Genomic DNA, 6,205 nt, shown 5'->3' with positions numbered 1-6,205 from the left:
CTTTTGGTGCTTACTGAGTATTTCCTCAGAATATTTCCTCTAAGAATTTCCCTTAAGTCTTTCTTTCCTCCAAGTATTTACTCTATATCCTTCTTCCTAATTATTTCACTGCACTTTACTATACTGCACGCCAGACGAGTAAGCTGCTGCTGCCTTAAATCCCACTCAACTGTTGAGCAGGTAGGCGTCGTTGCAATCGAGCTTTCAGTGACCAATGGGAACACCCTCTGCTGCTGCTAGCATTCTTTCCAGCTTCGTTTTACGAAAATATAACTACGAAACCAATACTGCTGCATACATGTAGGCAACTTAAGTGATCTTCTGCAGTTCTTCCTTTACAAAGAGACAGGCGGAGAGGCAAACTGTGAGATAGACAGGGGGCCAGTAATACAGACAGACATACGAACAGATAAATCGAATGTACCTCATTCATCTGCTCAGGAACTTCTGTTCAATAAGTCTCCTAAAGACTCTGATTTCTGCATAGTCTGTCTCAATGGCTATTCCTGCCCATGTTAATTATCAATAGACTCGAGTACTTTCAAATAGGCTAGCTATGTACATATATCCTGAAATAGGTCAAACTGGCAGCACTGACTCATGCTATGTCATATGAAATTCCTAATTTTGCTTGAAAAATACTTAAGCTACAGGCCTTGCAGTGATCAGATATGGTATTTTAGGCAAACGCACTTTCCCTTTAATTAGCACATTTATTAAACAAAGGAAACCTTTTGAGTACAAGCATATGTACATATGTATGTATATTTATGTACGTGTAGATACATATACATACATATCCATCCATCTATATACACATGCAGAGTATATGTACATATGTATGTAAATAATTCAGACTCTCCATGTGCCGCATGTGCAAGTGTAACCATTTTTTACCGTTTCTCTCAGTTAACTGATTCGTTTTCGGCCATGATTGAGACCAGCTTCCGGGCATGTTATGAATCGCTTGTGCTTGCCAAACACACATTTGATTCATTTATCGGTTCCGCATAGCTGCACAGCACAGCCACCTGCTGTCGATTTTAGCCACTTCAAGCTGCAATATCTGCACTAGAAATTCGCCAGAGGCCGGCGCCGAAACCACTTGAAGGCATCCTTGCCAAGCTACGAGCTGGCAGCTAGATCTGGAATATATGTATACATATGTATGTGCTACGTGCTATCTAACGGCGCTCTTCAATGCGCCTATGGCAAAAATATTTACGACTTTGCGCCTAAATTCCAATTAAAAATGGATAGCTTTAAGTGTTCGCCAGCCAGTGTGACCGTATTTTTGCTTGCTTTTTTTCGCATAGTTCTCTTCGGGCAATCGGAGTGTGTGGAGTGGGAAAACAATATTCAAACGATTTGTGTGCATTCGAAAAATGGAAAAGCCGCTGGTTGCCATTCCCATTGCCGATCCCATTTGTTGGCCACCTTCACCGGGCCATGTGCTGCCTGGCAATTAGAGTTCTGCACCGGTGGTTGACCACCACATAGACACAAAAACTGCCAATAAAAAAAAGTAGTGGAAGAAGAAGAAAATATATACGCAAAGGCAAGAGAGAAATAGGTAGCAAAGCAGAGAGAGCCGTACAATCAAAATGAAACTGCTGAAACAGCATCGAATCGGACATGGGAGTTGTTGGAATGCCAACAACTACGAAGCGTTCTTGGCCATTAAAGTGTGGCCAAAGCCACCAGACTAGCCAAGTTCCTAAAAATGCATGTTTGTCAATGTGTCCTTCTGATCTATGCTTGTGTCCTTCAGCTGGAATGTGGCCTCCAGACAGTGTTGCCAGCTTTTCAAAAGCAATCACACAAAAGATGTCCCTTTTAGAGATGTTAAGCCAAAAAAGCTAAGACTAAAAGAAAAGTTGAAAATTAAAAAAAAAAAAAAAAATAGTTACTGAATTAATGTAATCAAAATATAGCGTCAAAATTAATTACGTATTAAATATTTTTATTTTTTTATTTTAATTATTATTAAAATTACTTTCAAAATTTTTAAAGCAGTTAATGTATTTTCAATAGTTTTCAAATGGTATACATATTTTATTATTATTATTAATATTTTATTATACATGTCATAGAATGTGATTACAGAATGTGATTATATATAAGTATATAATAAAACTAAAAAACAATAATATTATGAATAATATTCTTGTTTACCTTATAAAATTTCATAGTATAAAGCTACTTTAATATCTCGAAGTTTGTGTAATAATTGCATATTTTATATTTATTCCACAGTTCGATTATTTTAATATATTTTGCGTTAGCTTTATTATTTAAATCAAATTTCACTCTGAAAATAGCTAACTTTAAGGCCAAATAGGCGAATGTGTTGGAGCTGTTTCCTTAACACTGTCTGGGTGTGTTTATATATGTGCAGCTATGTGTGTGTGTGTGTGTGTGTGTGTGTTGGTGTGTCGTACTTCATGCATTTCAATCACAAAACACAACACAATTTAAATATGCTGATTGGGTGCGGAAATTTGGTTTGCTCGTCACCAGCAAAAACGAGGAACAGGAACAGACCGGGAGCGGCGCTCGTTGCCCATGTGGGGGCGTGTCTGCGGGATGTGGGAGCGGGTAATGTTTCCCAATGTTTTACAGCACTATGCCACGCCCACTGAGTGGGGCTGCCACCGCTGCTGCTGCTGCTGTTGGAGCGTGTCTTTAATTGGCTTTGGCTTTGGCTACTTTTTTTGGCTTTTCTGCTGCTGGTGCAGCTCGCTGTCCTTGTTCGCTGCAATTGTGTTTTAGCCATAAATTTTGTTTATTGATGAGCTTTATTCAGTAGCAGCAGCAGCAGTAGCAGCCATATTCACCGACGAGCTAACCGCACATGTGACGTTGCCTTAGCTCGAAATAATTAAATTAATTTTCATTTATCACTTTTTAGTCAAATTTTCATTGCATGTTGTTGACACACCAAATGGCTTTTATAATTGCTTTGCATTCGCCTATTAAAAATAAAAATGTTGGCTAAAAGTGTTTGCTAAAATAATATTAAAAAAAAAAAGTATAGGCATGACTAATATATCGCATTATCATTGATAAATTAGATATTATCAGAGCATAGAGAGCAGTTCATCATAATTATAGCTAAAAGCTATTATAATTGTTAACAGTCTGTCTATTCATAAGCGAAAACAAATGTCAAAAACAGGCAGATAATTAATTTATTTATACATGAAAAGGACATTAAAAATAAAGCTCGATTAGAAATGAGCTTAAATTGCTAAACTAAACTAAAAATCCTAAATCAATTTTAATAGTACTCCATTTGAATGTTCTATAACAATATTTAAAAAGTTCACGTGCTTAAAAATAATTAAAAAATAACTTCTTATCAGATTTAACATTTAAATAGGAAAATCATTTAGCTTAAATAATTCTCATTCAAAAATTTAAGCAGTTTTGCCTCAAAAATAATCGATAGCCATTGAATTATGTGCTATCGATATGCAGTCGAATTGACAAACTCGTTTCGATAAGCCATAACGAGCTGCAATCACAATTTGGTATTTTATGCACTTGGCGAGAGTGGACACACACCATCATCGCCCTGCTTCCCTCTCGCTCACTCTCCCGCTCCTTATCGTTGATTTCCCTGGGCAATCTCTTTAGTCGCATGCCGTGATGGAGCTGCCAATAAACAAACGAGCGTAACGGGTATCTGCTGGCGATGCTGCTGCTGCAGAGGCGTCACCAAGCTAATCTGCTAGCTGTCAAAAGTCGCAGAAACAATTGGAAATGACAACAAATATGAAGCAACACACACACAGAAAAGAGCGCTGACACACACACCCACGCACACACAAGCAGCTAAGCCAAAGCAGGCACAACAAACACACACACACACACACACAACTACAAACAGGCAGCCAAGTAAATCTCCAATTGTGAGCGAAAACTTTCTCAGAAATGGGCAACGAAAACTGCTGACAGTTGCATAAACAATAAAGGATACCTAAAAAAAAGAAAAACAACAACAACAACAAAGAAAGTAAGCGAGCGTGAGGGAGACAGCAAGTGCAGCCAGCGATTGCGGTCAACATCAAAAGGAACGCAGCAACGAAGCTAAGCTGGCAGCGTAAAGGGTAGAGTGAGAGCGGAATAGGGAGGGGGAAAGGGAAAGGGAGAACGAAATAGCGTGCGAGTCAGAGCGAATTTGGGGGACAAAAAAGGAGGCAAATGTAACAAGAAACTAAAACTAGAACTATTACTAGCTGCACTCGCTCACACACACGCACACACGTACACACAGATTGCATTGTAGAGCCATAAGCGACATGTGTGTACGTGAAGAGCGGGGCGTGGCGGGGGCGGCTGCTACTGCTGCTGCTGTTACTACACTGTTAAAACAACAAACAAGCTGATTTTTTTTTTTTTTTTTTTTTTTTTGGTATTGTTTTTGTTTAGTGTTTTTTGTTCACTTTGACGACAATTTCCCTCGCGGCACAAAATGCCAACACCAAATGCGAAAGCGAACTTAACGAAACAACGGGAGTAACATACGAGTTGCAACAAAATGCAACAGACTATGAAGCGAAAGAGGGAGTAGAAGTAGTTGTTGTTGTAGCTGTAGCTGTTGATGTTGCTGTTGTTGCTTTTCGTATTTGCCGTTCGCCTTTTGCCGCATCACAAAAGCTCGAAATTGATTGTGTAAATAAGAAAACGAAAATGTCGTTAGTTTACGTTTTCCGCTGACAAGCTTTGAAAAGTGCTATAGAAGAATTGGATAAAATGGCAATGAAAAAAGCGAAAAAAAGTGAAAAAAACAAAGACAGTGGCATGACGAAATTAAAAATGGAATTTGCTCGTTAGTCGCTTGCAGTTTATTGCCACTGACTTTGAAGCGAAGTATTTTTTTGTTGGCGGCGAAAAATTGATAGTCGAAATGGAGGAAAAGGAGAATCAGCAATAGCTGATATATTGAATGGCCAATAAATACGTATACGAATCGCAGTTTCGGGATTAATGGCTAAATCCAATAAGCCAGCATACTGCAGCGGGCCAACAACTTCACTTTGGGTCTGTCACGTATTTGTGTCTATTGCGCGCTGATATAAATAATTGGATTTTCTGACAACAATGTGGCTCAGCTCGCCTAAAAATCAGTCGGAAGTCAAACGGTTATGAAACGGCTAATACCGAAAGTTGTTCATTTAATATATTATTAAAATTAGGCATATTTTATATATGACATTTTAAAGAAATATTAAAATGAATGAATGCTTAATTTTTCCATTTGCAATATTTCTATATATGAAAAAGAATTTTGTAATCTTAAGCGGTTACTGAAACGGTTGCCAATCGGTTAATATGCAATTATCTAATTTAAAACATGTACTTGATAATATGTATCAGGAGAATTCCTTAGATTTATTATGATGCAATGTGCAGGACTTGTCAACAGGTTATTCAGCACTGAATCAGTATCGAATCGGTAATAAAGCAGTCAGAGACTATTGCATAACAGCCTCTGAATAAATTCATTTTGTGACGGCTATATGCCAGCTTAAATAAAATTTAAATGTTTTTGGACAGGCTATCAGCGTCTATTTACCGGCTGGGATATAAAGTCGATATACCAAAATTTATTCCCATTTATAAATGAAAATCATTTTGAAGCGAAAATCATTTTGAAGTCGATAGGTCGTATAATTCCTCAACGATTATGAAACGGTTATGGCACATCAAACATTACATTAGGCTTACTGTTTTAGTCAACTCACATTATTTGTAGTTTACAAAATTAGTTTGCATATATGTATATCGATTACAAACCAGAATTCTTCACCATTATGTTTCATTCATATTACCAACAAGCCCAAAATATTACTTTAAGCCAACTAGCCGGCTTTTTGGCAAGAGGCATGCAAATATTTGGTCAAACAATTTCCCTAAATTGCGGTGTCGTTCGAGTTATCTCCGATGTTGACATTTCATAGCCAACCAGGGCCCAATGCAGATACACAATGCACACAGTCACACACACACATACACATACACCTTATACATATATCTGTATAAGTGCTTAGCTGACAATCTATCAGAGCGTCTCCTTTTGCCGATAAGACGCTACGCCCGTTGTCTACTTTTTGGCGCCATCAAGGATTGGCAATAGTTCAAAGTTGATGCTGTGTTTGCCCTTCTTCCTTATATTTCTTTATTTTTTACTCTCTGCTCT

Source organism: Drosophila arizonae, chromosome 3, assembly GCF_054131065.1.
Source record: "Drosophila arizonae isolate 15081-1271.41 chromosome 3, UAZ_ARI_1.0, whole genome shotgun sequence".
Classification (NCBI taxonomy): domain Eukaryota; kingdom Metazoa; phylum Arthropoda; class Insecta; order Diptera; family Drosophilidae; genus Drosophila; species Drosophila arizonae.
Note: the sequence above shows the minus strand (reverse complement) of the source record.